General features: G+C 42.8%; 1 protein-coding gene across 3 annotated transcripts in view; it reads left to right on the top strand.

Annotated features, from left to right (window-relative positions):
• Opcml (opioid binding protein/cell adhesion molecule like) overlaps positions 1-14,047 on the top strand; it is a 517,106-nt gene that overhangs the window by 83,710 nt on the left and 419,349 nt on the right. The window lies entirely within an intron of this gene.

A 14,047-nucleotide genomic window follows, 5' to 3' on the forward strand; every position in this document is an offset into this window, starting at 1 on the left:
GCTGTGAATTTCTGAGCGAGAAGGTCAGAGGTTCCACCAGTTCCTTGCAATCAGTTCTCTGCAGTCATCCATAAGGGATGCACTATATTTCAATTAGAGGGTAGCGGAAACCAAAATGTAATTTTCCTCCCCCATTAAAGTGGTCAGACCTCCCTGGATTCTAGTTACAGACCCCGAGCAAGTGACTATGGCCCCATGTTTATAACTTCTGCTCTGGGTCACTGAGGTACTTTTGTTTAGAAAGGGAATAAAAAGATGTAGGGGGCATGTCAGTTGTCTATGAATGGGAGGAGAAGCAACTAGCCAGAACTGCTGATTTTATCTGGCCTTTGCATCTAGGATGCATAATTATTTGCTGAGTAACTGCTAGCTTTCCATCTAAATGTAAGCTCAGTTGACAGAGGTTTAGGAGGTAGGAAGGCTGCAATAAGCTTAATTACAAATTACAAAGTTACACATCCAACCCTATTCTGACTCTTCAAACAATAACCTCCCGCTCTGGGTAGTTTTTGCTCCAATCATGTACTGAATCAAACAGATTGTACACATGACTGATTTTAAATCTGAATCAAAATGTAAACACACGCACACACACACATACAAACACACACAGTTATTTCCCACGATGCAGAACCGTAAGATAAACAAATGGTTTAACTTCCAACACCCTGTCTGGCCCTAATTGATTCTTCTTACCCAACTGTGCATTTTAACATGCTTCGAGTTGGAGAAATCTTCCAGCACTAATTCGATGCTGCAACCATTTATGAGCCCTTTAATTGGCAGAGTGGGATTGATCTAACATCTCAGCATGGCTGGGGAGCACCCGGAGTGGCACCTGATTGGTGCACAGGGATGTGTGGGGAGCATCATCTGTAACCACCAAGAGTAGGAGAGCTTATTCTCCTCACAGGGGACACAAATGCTGATGGAGAGGGTGGTTTCCTGTGAGCATGTTGGACTCTGCCTAGTAAGAAGGATGGTACTTTGGAGAATTATTTATCTAAGGAAGGCAAAAGATAGTATTTAATATAGAACCCACATGTTCCAGTTTCAACTTCCTAGCTGGGGTAGCAAGGTTGTCTTCTCATCCTCAGCTCCATGCTACTAAGAAAAATGTTTAGGGGGGAGTTCTGACTTTCACAGCTTCCAAGTGTTGAGATGGGAGTGAGTTAGTTGCAAACAACTACCGAGATGTGTGACTTAGGAGATTTGGCTGGACCATAGCCATGAAGGATGGACTCCATCTCCCCACTGGGAAGGACCTCACGTTTAGCTGTTTGTCTTGGTCAGTCATCAGTGGGCCTGCAGTGATCACCCACCTTTGCTGCTAGCACAGATCCTGTCTGCTCCTTTCGTTTTGGATCTGTGCTTTGCAATCACTGGTCTCTCTTGAAGATCATATTCTTTGATGTGTGCATGGCTTCTGCCTGGCTCCATGCTGGTGTCCTTGGCCAGATGACCTCTTCACGAAGGGATCTCCTCAGCACGGGATGATAACATCTTCCTCCATCCTGGCCTGCCCAGTTCCCCACTTCATTTCTCATGTCACCTCACCTCAATTGGCGTATTATATCATTCAACATTTATTTTCCTATAATTAACTACCGGCCTGTAGATTTATTTCCTGTAGGCAACAGCTTTGCCCGGCGTCTCATCAGTGCCTAAAATAATCATCTGTGACCACCAGGGATAGCAGGGTTTATTCTTAGCATAAGATACGAACCTTAGTAGAGTCAGAGGTTTTCTGTGGACACGTTGCAAAGAGGCATGAAGTAGGTGCTCAACAACCTGTACAGAATGAATGAGTAGATAAGATAGATAAACCATCAGAAGATAGGGCTGCATCACTGGAAGTCTGAACCTTGTAATCTTAAATTCTCCTGACACCCAACCGAAGGCCCACAAGTTAGTCAACCTTTACCATTAGTTTTCTAGTCTACAAAACAGGCATGGTTGCATCACATGCCTTGACATTAAGAAAGGCAAGATCCTGTACATGGAAGAGCAGCACAACCTAACATAGAATGAACTTTATATTTTATTAGAATAGAGCCAATGAGGAAGAGGGTGCCTCCTGCTTCTTTTGTTATTTTCTCACTCCAATTCCATGGAGCACATGAGCTGTCCCGAGCTGAGACTGTGTGTGTCAACGGGACAAGGAAAGAAGACATGGAATAGCAAGTTCACTGGTTTGCTAAGTGATAGGCTCACCCTCCACTTGAAGATTTTGGAAAGTTTGTTCCTGTCACACTCTAACCTAGTCTTCCTAATTCCTCTGTGAAAGAGGAAGAAACCATGAACCTGTAAGGGCAGCTACTGAGGAAACTGAAGCAGGAGGATCCTAAGGTCAGGTTCTGCCTGGGCTACACAGTGAGTTAAGGTCAGCCTTGGAAACGAAAAGTCAAAAGAGGACTGGGAATAGAGTTGCAATAGAGGATTTGCTTACAAAGCCGATATGAGGTCCTGTGCTCAGTCCCCAGTACTTAAAGGGGGAAAAAGACTTCATTGTGTGTCATCTGCTGAAGGCTACATCCAAACCTTTGGGACTTTGTGATTCTGCTGTGTCAGTAGCAAAAATTACAGGTAGGAATGGGGATGCTTTTGGTTCTTGTAGGTCTTCCTGGAAATGTTAATGCCATAGCCATCATATGGGTGCCAGACTTAGGGAAAACTTCAAGTCTTCCATACTGATGTTCAAAGCAGAGAACCCCAGGTTAAGTCCCCTTGGGGTATTTCCAGAAATAACTTTGCTATTTTCCAAGGTCAGTAGAAAGTGTGTGCATACGGGACATGCTTTGAGGGAAATCATCCATCATTTCCCCACAACCGTAAAGGCTGTATTCACATGGGGAGGATATTCCTTAAAGGTGACATCATACCTGTAAAGTAGCAGTACAATTTATTACAGAAATGAATTCAGGCTCTCACAGGACACCCGCAATCAACATGTAAGCTCAGAGAAGAAAATTTGTAAACGTTCTTACTGACAAAATGAGTAACAAAATAATCCCTGAGTCCTGCAGCCCCTAGAACTCAGTGCTGAATGCTTTACCACTTACTTTTCCACATAGTAGGTGTCTGACCCAGCCTGCTGCTGCTACCCACACAGCAGCCTATACATTCCCTCTGATGATCGACGTCAGGATGGGTAGCTTCCTCGTTCCTTTTTACCCCAGCCTGACTACAGTGGGGCTTTCTGACTGATTAGGGAGCTGGCAGTTGAAGCATCTGGTGCTTATGTACAAAACAAACATAAATAAGAAATCATGTACAGATGTGGCTCTAACAAATCCCCGGCAACAAGAAAAGAAGCAGCACCAACAAATAAAAGGAGAAAAAAAAATCAATACTAAGAGGGGAAGAAAGAAAGAAACAGAATCCTCCCAAGACTATTCTTCACAAGTTTAATTTCAGGCTCAAATGCCTGACCACAAGGCAGTAGTTTTAGTGATGCCTGAGTTTCCTGAAAGAGAAGGAGAAACCCACTGCCAGGACCCAATTATGATTCTGCCTTAGCTTTTCCTTCTCCATCAGGGAGTTAGCGGTGATGCTTACCCTGAACAGCGTATGCACAGGAAGAAGAGACAACTATTGAAAACCACAGCACTAATATTTATAACCTAAGGGTGATAGGGACCTTTCAATTCTATTAGGTTCTTTTTCAGAAATGAGGTCTCTCTCCAATATTTTTCTTGGTACTGGGGACAGAACCCAGGACCGTGAGCATCTTAGCCAAGTTCTGTACCACCAAGATGCCCATCCAGTCTTTCTGTGCATCCCCGGATGGCCACTAACTGAGATCTTTCTTCTTCTCCTTCCACAATGCTGCCACATGATCACGGCTTTGCCGAGCTTAGATCTGTGAACTATAGACAAATTTAGCTGATGCCAGAGTCTTGCTCAAAAGACATTTAGACAGGAAGATATACTTCTTAGAGTCATGTTATAGACATGGATCTGCCCAAACAAATTACACCTTCCTTGAGCAGTCAGAGATCTATGGATCTGAAGGTATTTTCATGTTCCATGTTATGCACAACCTTCAGGCACCACGTCGGTGCTTTCCCTTAGGTTCTGAGAGACACTGAGGAATAACACAGCTCTCCAGCTGAGTCCTACTGTCTGACACAGAGGAAAGGAAGAACATTGTGCTTTTCCTTGCCTGGAGCATTTCTATGGCCCACTGTCTGGTGACTGATCAGTGTGGGGAAACTCTCATTGATAATGAGAGAAACTACTGGTTGTGTGAAGAGAGGCAATCAGGCTCAGTGAAGGAAAGCTGAGTGATCTTCCAGGTGGGCATTCTCTGCCACAGGACTTTAACACATAGAGGAATGGAGGTGTTAGGAGCCTGGCTTCTCCAGTCCTGTTTGCACTGTGCCTGGATTCTAAGTTCTCAACAGGCATTACTGCCAAGAGACTGGACAGGGACCACTGGCCTGGATCAGCTCTGATGCGCTGATATCTTAAGTCTCTCATTCTTCTGCTGTGAATGTTGAGCTGGTCAGATTAGAAAGTTACCTCTTCAGGCTTCTCTTTTATAACTATTCCTGGGATTTTGAAACATTTTCCTTTATAATGTTTATTAGCCAACATGTATTTATAAGGGAGAAATGAAAAGTGTTTCACACAAACCAGGCTGAAATATTTATTTTCCAAATGCTTTCGGACTATATATTTTTGTATGTAGGCTTAGTTGCCTCATCAGCTTACAGAGACTGTATCACCAGGCTGCAGTGGGGACTTCTAAGGAGAAGTGTGTGTATGTGTGTGTGTGTGTGTGTGTGTGTGTGTGAGAGAGAGAGAGAGAGAGAGAGAGAGAGAGAGAGAGAGAGAGAGAGAGAGAGAGAGAGAGAGAGAGCTGGAGGGGTTAGCACCATGACTTCTGGATTGCGCTGTGTGGCCACACTTCAGTCAAACAAAACATCAAGACTAGACTGAGGAGTTTCCTTAGATAGACATTTCTAGGGAGTGCCGGTGTTCATGGAAGAAAGGCCCTGTATGGGAGTAGCTTAGAAAAAAGCTCAGAATGTTTATCACAGTTTTATAATGCCTCGTGAGATTGTGTTCTGCCCTTCCTTAATTAACTTTTAATTTCTGCGACACTAATAAATGTTAATTTTTTTCTGAGGTAAGGCTCTCAGCTTGCAAAAGCAGCACAAAGCAAGGTGAAAAGCAAGTGTTCATGATGGATCCAGATAGCTTGTCTGGGCTCAGATATTCAGTGTTCCATTCCAGGCAGCAATTGGGTGAGCATCACTGCATGGAACACAGACGGAGTAAAGTAAATGAGCTTAGAGAAACCAATAACCAGTTTAGGATTAAAAAAAAAAGTAGCTAGAAGAAAGGGCAGGGAGGGAGAAAGGGGGGTGGGAGGAAGGAAGAGAGAGAGAGAGAGAGAGAGAGAGAGAGAGAGAGAGACAGGGAGAGGGAGAAAGATGAAGATGGGGGAGAGGAATGTGAAGAAGAAAGGGAGTTTTCTCCTGCCACTAGAGACAGAATAGTAGACAGAGAGACCTCTGTGGAAATGTATTAGACATTCTCAGGATGACTTGTTGGACGTAAACAGTTAGAGATCTGAGAGTGAGGGCAGTGAAAAACAAATTAGGGCCTCACAAGGGTGTTTGAGTTTGAAACATGGTCCTTAGCTCCCCCTTCCCTTTTTTTTTTAAATTTAGCAACTATCACTCCCTAAACTGACACGAGGGAGGATTTGCCTTGGTTACTGATTAATAGCAGCGATAATCCAAACACAAGATAGATGGCAAGGAAAGACTGTTCATGTGCAGAAACTTCAGTGGCCGCTTTATTAACAGTAAAAGCTCACAGATATATTCAGCATAAATATGAGGCCCTGAGGGCTCAAAATGACAAGGACTCATTTCACATAAGAACCATGGAACAAAGTCATGACTGCCTACATTGCAATTTCTCCCTGGGTTTTCTCTGTCAGGCTTGGTCCTTTGCACTGAAAGGAGGAAGGGGAAGGATGCATCAGTGTGAGCACAGGTTTGTTTATTATTCATGTATCTGTCTTTGGTTTCTTTCCTTAACCACTGAGTATCTTTGATAGTTTCCTATTTTACAGCTTACTTCCATCTCTTCATATGTGTAGCTGTAGCCAGCTGTGCAGACCACGTGTGAGTAATATAGGAAGTGTAATTTGGGGGAAGGACCCCTGGTTAAATACCAGGGTTGGCTAAACCTCTCTCAAAGACCAGATTGGGCCTGTTTCATGGTCAGAGGTTTGCTCCAAATTTAGATGTTTCGAAAGTTCCTTTCTCATTACAATGGGCAGAGTTCAGTATTTGCAACAGCAAAGATGTACTACAAAGCTTTAAATGTTTACTGACAGTCCTGTTACAGAAAAATAATTGGCAACCTCCACTCTAAATTATAGTTTCTCACCTGAATCAATTACCCAAATCCCCATCCCTGTATCTTGTCTGATTGGCGATATATTTCTATAGAGATCTTCCTAAATCTTTTGCTGGTTTCTATGCTGCTACATATCCCACGGGTAGCCAAAGACCCGCCGTCTTCTCGCCTCCATCAAATGCTGGAATTGCATGTGTATGCCCCCACAGAGCGTTGAGATCGCTCTACATATTAATCATGATTATGGTGCATTGCCTTCCAGTCTACACAATAATTAAAAGCCAACTCCCTGCCTGATGTCCAAGACAAGAAGATTTCACACGAGCCTGCAGCTTCTCACCATTCCTCTTCTCAAGAAAGGATTCGGCTTCCTTTCCTTCCTCATGAACATTTTGTAACTGTGGATTTACTTTTTGAATCCGTGTTTGCTTGGGATGTGATTGCTTCTTTCTGTGCCGCCCTCCCTTTGAGACCAAGCCTGGATGAACTCCAGCAAGAAAACCCCTTGCGTCTTCATTCTCCTTCCTAGAGCAGTCTGTGAACACCTCCCGGATACAGTCTGTTACAGTTTCTTAGCTTGTTCTTACCTTTTAACCATGAAATGATAAGTGCCTTAATGCTTGCCTTCTCTCGTATTTCACTACTGGAGTTTCTGTCCGTATATCATTTAAAATAACCAATGGCAGCTCTCCCCGACAAACTAGGTATATGTCTGAGAGACTTCTGCTGACTCATTTGGGCATATGTTAGTCTGTTTGCACAATGAGTCTGATCTCTATATACCTGAGTATCTTTCCTTAAGGCTTCTCTAGGTACCCTCATCTAAAATCTTAACATAAATCCAACAAAGCCTGCATGGGTGAGCTCATGGACAGTGTCATCTATGGCAATGCCTCTCTCCTTGCTTTATGTAGTAGATTCTAATGAGACATGTGGTTAAGACCCTATAACATCAGTAAGTATGACTGACAGTTTATACAGACTGAGGTATTCTTGCTCCTTATTTGTTCTTTAATAAAACTCAGTTTGTGTATAGTAGAAGTAGAGATAATCGAGTCAGTGCCAGCCAACTTGTTTCTATAGATGAACTGTTGAACACTGCTTTGAAACAGTCTCTCCTCTTAACTGAGGCTGACCTTGAACTTGCGGTTTTTCATGACTCAGCTACATAATACTGGAATCATAAGCGTATGTCACCAGCTCAGCTGTGATTAACTACTGTAAACAACAATGACTGAAATCTAAGTGAGGATGGTTGGAAATCCCATCAGTCTTGGGCAAGACTGTTTCTGTGGACCATCTTGATGAGGAAGCCATGAAGAAGAGTGTGGATGTCAAACAAGTGGTTGTTCCTATGTAGCAGAAGATGAACATGTAAGATGGATGGAGCTCTGCTTAACATGTCCGCATTGCCGCAGGAACTGTCAGCGATGTATCTGTAGAGAGCCTCTGCCTGTGACCAGGTTGACAAGAACCTTTGAGTCAACATAGTGGGAGATATTACTTCTATTTATATGGGCAAGATTGAGAGGGACCTTCTCACAAGTAGACATTAAATCACTGAATTAGCTAACAACTGGTTCTTTCTTAAATTATGGCATCATCAGGGTGTTTCCTTGTGAAACAGATGATATTGTTTTAAAGCCATGTTGAGTAGTAACATGAAAGACTTATATTTACTTCCTTGGTCTTTAAACCAAGTTTGCTCAGCCCATAAGCCACTGTGGTATTCTGGGAAGAAGAAAACTCTGGCCAGAGCTGCTGAGCAATGCTGAGGCCACTTCCTGTGAATACACATCTTATGAGCAAGATCCTGAGTAACCTCTTGGAAGAATTAATGAATAATTCATTCAAGGGAAGCACTGGGTGGTCCATGTGGGATGCTCAGCCGGGGCTCTTCACAGGTCTGTAGGTGCCTCTTCAGGAATACTGCAGATGAATTTTTAAGGGATTAGACAGTGAGCAGGGTCATAGAAAAACCTATCTCTAGGGTGAGTGGAGGCTGGATGTGTAAATAAAACCAGTTACATCAACAGGAAAACTGGTTGCCAAAATATAAAATGGAAAAAAAGAAAGCACATTCAACAAATGGTGCTGGCATAGCTGGATATCAACATATAGAAGAATGAAAACAGATCCATATCTATCACCATGCACAAAACTCAAGTCCAAATGAATCAAAGACCTCAACATAAAACCAACCACACTGAACCTCATAGAAGAGAAAGTGGGAAGTACACTTGAATGTATGGGCACAGGAGACCACTTCCTAAATAGAACCCCAGCATCACAGACACTGAGAGAAACAATTAATAAATGAGACCTCCTGAAACTGAAAAGCTTCTGTAAAGTCAAGAACACCATCAACAAGACAAAACGGCAGCCTACAATTCTTGTAATTTTCAATGTATTTCCGTGACTCTTAAAGACTACCTTGTAAAGCATTTTCCTGATGATATTCTCTTGAAAAGAATTCTCTTGAAATAGAAAACTGACATGTTGGTTTGGGTCTGATGATAATATCTTGTCTAATGAAACTTTGATAGAAAAAAGGACTGATATACACGTAGTTAATATGTACATTGTTGTTGAATAATTTTAAGATGTGTCACATTTGCTTTTGCTGCGGAACATTTGTTTAATGATGCAAAGATGTGTTGCATTCTTTTATGTTGCATTTGTTTAGCTCTGTGAAGCTGTGTTACTTTGCCTGTCTAACACACCTGATTGGCCCAATAAAGAGATGAACAACCAGTAACAAGGCAGGAGAAACTACAGACAGGGCTCCTAGGCAGAGGAAATAAATAGGAGAAGTCTGGGGGGAAAATTGAGGAGTGAGAGGAGGAGGAGGACTCCAGGGTCAAGTTACCCAGCTACACAGCAAGCCACAGAGTAAGAAGTAAAGAAAGATATGCAGAAACAGAGAAAGGTAAAAGCCCAAAGGCAAAAGACAGACTTGACACTTTAAGTTAAGATAAGCTGACTAGAAACAAGCCAAGCTAAGGCCAGGTATTTGTAAGTAAAAATAAGCCTCCATGTGTGATTTATTTGGGAGCTGGGTGGCAGGCTTCCAAAAGAGCAAAAACACCCAGTGACAGTACACACCATCTCTTCATCTTCATGTCCCTTTTGTGTCCTAGGATCATTCCTTCCCTAGTGCACTCCATTCCCTGTGCCAGCCTGGGGTCAGGCAGAGGTTTGAAGATTTTTAGTCAACAGTATCAAGATAATCTCTCATTTTTATATATCTATTGAACAGTTTGGCTGTGACGTCATTCACATATAATTTATGTACAACTCCTTTTGGTTTCTAGAAGATCTTCAGGAGTATCCTTGTTTAAAATGCTTCTGCATCAGAAGCCCCAGAACAGTTGTGAGAGCTTGGATTTGCACTCTTGCTACCTCGATGGACCCTCCTTTTTTTCTTCGTAGAAAGAAAAGATTAATTGTATCACTTGAGGAGGGCCAAGAACTCAATCTTAGCTAAGACAATGCCAAAGTGCATCACACACACACACACACACACACACACACAGAGAGAGAGAGAGAGAGAGAGAGAGAGAGAGAGAGAGAGAGAGAGAGAGAGAGAGAGAGAGAGAGGGAGAGAGAGAGGTCTTTGATCTGTGTCGGTTGTGTCCCCTTGGGTCCCACCACTCTCGTTGCAGCCTCCCTTCCCTCTCTACTGTGCTGAATTTTCGCTATCCTCAGCTCTTCCTAGTTCTACCACAGTCCTTTCTGTTTCCTACTGCCATTTAAAGAAATAAATTCTTAAGAGTAATCAGAAAAAGATAGACCTATGGAACTATACGCGACACTTTACAACTCACTGCATGTTCACACACGCTGGCACTTTCAGCTGAAGGTGCCCTGGGATAACTTTATTCTAACCTTTCTTGCCGTTCAAAAACAGGTCTGAGATCTTGAATGCTTGCTCCAGATGCTGTCACAATCAGTAGTGAAGGCTGACTTCACACTCATCCCATTTAACTATTCACAACCATCCCAATTAACTCTAAAGAGCCTTGCACCAATAAGGCTTGGAATCCTTCGGCAGGACTAACATAATGGGAATGAGCTCAGGAGGCCTTTGGGAAGCTGAAAGCCTAGGAACTCTTCTCTCCCTTCCAGACTCCAAAGTACAGCTGCCTCTGAGCTCCAGTTGGCTGTTGCCACTGGGGAACACAGACACAAGACTGCCAGCCGCCTGCCCCCACTCCCCTAATATTTCAGGGAAGCAGGAAATCTGCATATTTAAGTAAGATGTCCTGATCTTTAAATGTCAGTTACTACTTGACATATCTGCAGAGTACCCCCAGGAGGCCAATACAGCATACATGCAGGCTGTGGCTGTCTCAGGCCACTTGGTCACAAGTCCTCCAACAGACCCCATGACTTCCCTGATTCCCACCCCTTCTCCTCCTATGTGGTCTGAGTCCATTTCTCTTTCTTTCTCCATGTTCAGGCTTTTCTTTTCAGCGAACCATTTTCTTCAGAAGTCCCCACCTCCCTTTTCCCCAGAGACTTTCTTCTTCCTGCCACACGTCCTCCAGACAACCCAAGATGCTCTGTGGTGAGATCATGCCTTCAGTGACTATTTACAAAGCAAAAGGAAGTGGTAGAGACGAGAAAGCCTCCGTCCACAAGCAGGAATGCCTCCACTCAGGCAGCCCATGTCGGGAAATAGAATTGGAAATGATTTTATTTCAATTAGATTTTAATTAGCTTCTGTCTTGGAACCATTGGATCAGTTGCCGAATAATTGAAAAAGCAATCCTGTTTGCATCTGTTACTCCTAAGAATAGCAATTTTGCAGCATCTGATCCATATTTTATTCAGAGGGTGAGAAAGAAGAGGGACTTTGGCAGTGAGGAAGGATTTTAGATTAAATAATCAGTGTGAACGCAAGACTGTGAGAAGGTCATTGTGGGAAATCTCTGGTGGAGCCCTGGTAGCCTTGTCCTAATTCCACCTGGAGTTAATATGGAATGGATAGCAGGAAACATTCAGTCAGCAGCCAGCTCAGACTTATTATAGAGTTCACAGCTCTAATTTAAGCATGTAAGAAAATTAAAGAGAAACAGCCATTGGAGCCAACTGCAGGGTGTTGGAAAGGGCTGAGCAAAGAGAGAGGTGGGGGGGACTTTTTATGGCTCCTGAGGTCCAGCATCAAAGCCAGCAGGTTCTGCCTCAGGGTTCTTGGTATTATACTCTCTGCTGAGACAAGGATATGACACTCACGCCAAGTGGGGGTTCATGTTTGTGTCCAGAGCTCAGACCTGATTTCCCAAGAACATTTCAAGATTCCAGTCACAGCTTTGCAAGACCTAGGATTTTTTTTCTTTTCCCCGAGAAGACAAACTGGGTTTCCAGGCTATGAAGTTGATGAAAATGCTTTCCCCATGGGAACACACAAGTAAATGTCTCTGAGAATTTTCTCTTGAGGAAAATGTGGTGTTTGCTAGGCTAAGCAGCTTGTGCTCCCATTTCCTCTAGAGACCAGTTTTCCTGTTCATGGGAAAGTGATTGGTGGAGAAACACCTACCCACATTTCTCTGCATTGTTGTGTGGTTGGTAATATCTTTGAATAAATGTTTATGGGTCACCTCCCGACCTCAAGTTAACAGCCATGCCCCTGACTGCTTCTCTGCTCTCCTGAGAGGGTGTTCAGGGACCTTGTGTCAAAGATCTGCTGGGATGCTCTTCACAGTGCATGGGCTTTTGCTTTTGGAGGGCTCTGGTTCAAATCCAGGGACCTAGCATTGGGAAAAAATTCTATCATTGAGTCACCTCTCCATCACTTAGAGCAGTGGTCCTCAAACTTCCTAATGCTTCAAATTCATTAATACAGTTCATCATGTTGTGGTGACCATCAATCAGAGAATTATATTGTTGCTACTTCATAACTGTAATTTTGCTAATGTTATGAATCCTGCTTATCAGATATGTGAACCCCAAAGGGATCACAACCCACAGTCTGAGAATCACTGCCTTAGAGAGTACAACGTCTAAATCCCTGAGGTCTTACTTTATATACGTTCGTGGTTTCAGGATATTTTTGCAATGGGAATGCTTTAATGTAATCCTTGCACAATACAATATTAAATTGTAAAAGTCTGCTTTCCTTCTGAAAATACATTTATTGTAGCAGATTGTGATTGTGTTATTATTGCATGCATATGAGAGATCAAACTATGCAAACAACACTGTCTAGGGTTTTGTACAATGGCATTGTTAGTCAATTCTCAGAACTTGTAGCTGTGCTTCTGACATTACCATTCGGTAGGTAATTTTTCAATAAGATTACATATTATCTACCAGTAAGATCTATGGCTCTAGCGAGGCTAAATACCAGCATGAAAGTAAAGTTGTCCCTAAAAACCAATCCATGTAACTTAGCAGGTTCTATCACCTTTCACCTCTTTTACTCTATCTCTTTAGTTTTAGTTTCTTCATTGACTTTATTGGGATTTAAATTAATCATGTTTATTGTTCATTTATTTCCTGCCTTGTTGATCTTAAATGTTAATACTCTGAGGGGTAGGAACCATATTCTCAAAGCTGAGTCTCTGTTGATAACAAAGTTGGAAGTATGAGCCAGTTAAATCCATAGCAACACACACACACACACACACACACACATACACACAGACACAAACACACATGCACACACAAGTACACACAAACAGAAACACACACACATGGACACACATATGCACACAGCAACACACACACATACACACAAACACAAACACACATGCACAGATAGGCACACTCACTATGGCAAGCATATGGTCAAACTCACACAGGATTCACGCATACAATTATTAAATAAATAAAATAAAAATACATATTTGAAAAAAGATTCAGTGAATTTTGGCTTGGGGTTAGTAAAAATTTTCAACAGTTTCTGAAAAGTCCATAAATATACTTCTGCAGTTTGACACTATGTTTGAAGCAGTGATTTTATTTTTTAAACTTTCTTTTTATTTATTTTTTGTGTCTTTCCCATAATGCCTCCCAATCCCACCCATCCTCTCGCTACAAATAAAACAAAATAAAATTTAAGAGAAAAAAGAAATAAAAGAAAGGGGAAAAATCTCACCGTGCAAGTGTTCTTCACAAGGAATCATTTGTCTGGTTCAAGACCCCTGGTCTCTGTTACATCATTGACGATAGACTCTCAGTAGGGCTCTTCCTGAATTTCTCTTTGCTGTCCTGTTTTGTGGAAATCCTTCAGCCCTGGGTCTGTAGGACTGACCCTCTCCCTCACACTCCCCCGTGCTCCAGCAGATCACCCATGGGATGGGTGTTTAGGGAGGACCAAAACAAGCCACTAGTTCTAGGACTGGGTAGTTTCCGGGTTGGTTAGTCAGCCTGCCAGGTCTCCCCTGTCTTCACCAGGGTGAGCCCTCTAGCATGGCCCAGGCTAGTTCAACTTTATCAGTAATAATCAAGGGGTGGAGCCAATTCTCCAACTTTCATGTCCTTCTTTCCGCTGCCCATGCTACCACAAGACAGATGCATAATGGGGACAGATCTCTCATGCTGACAGCTTCGGGGCTAGCTCACCCAGATTTCTGCCAAGAAGGTCAGCTCTGCTGTACTGCCCAGGTAATGGGCAGGGTCCACTTTCCTGAGTGCTGAAGCAGCTGCTTTAGTATTGATG

This window comes from Arvicola amphibius, chromosome 3, assembly GCF_903992535.2.
Source record: "Arvicola amphibius chromosome 3, mArvAmp1.2, whole genome shotgun sequence".
Classification (NCBI taxonomy): Eukaryota; Metazoa; Chordata; class Mammalia; order Rodentia; family Cricetidae; genus Arvicola; species Arvicola amphibius.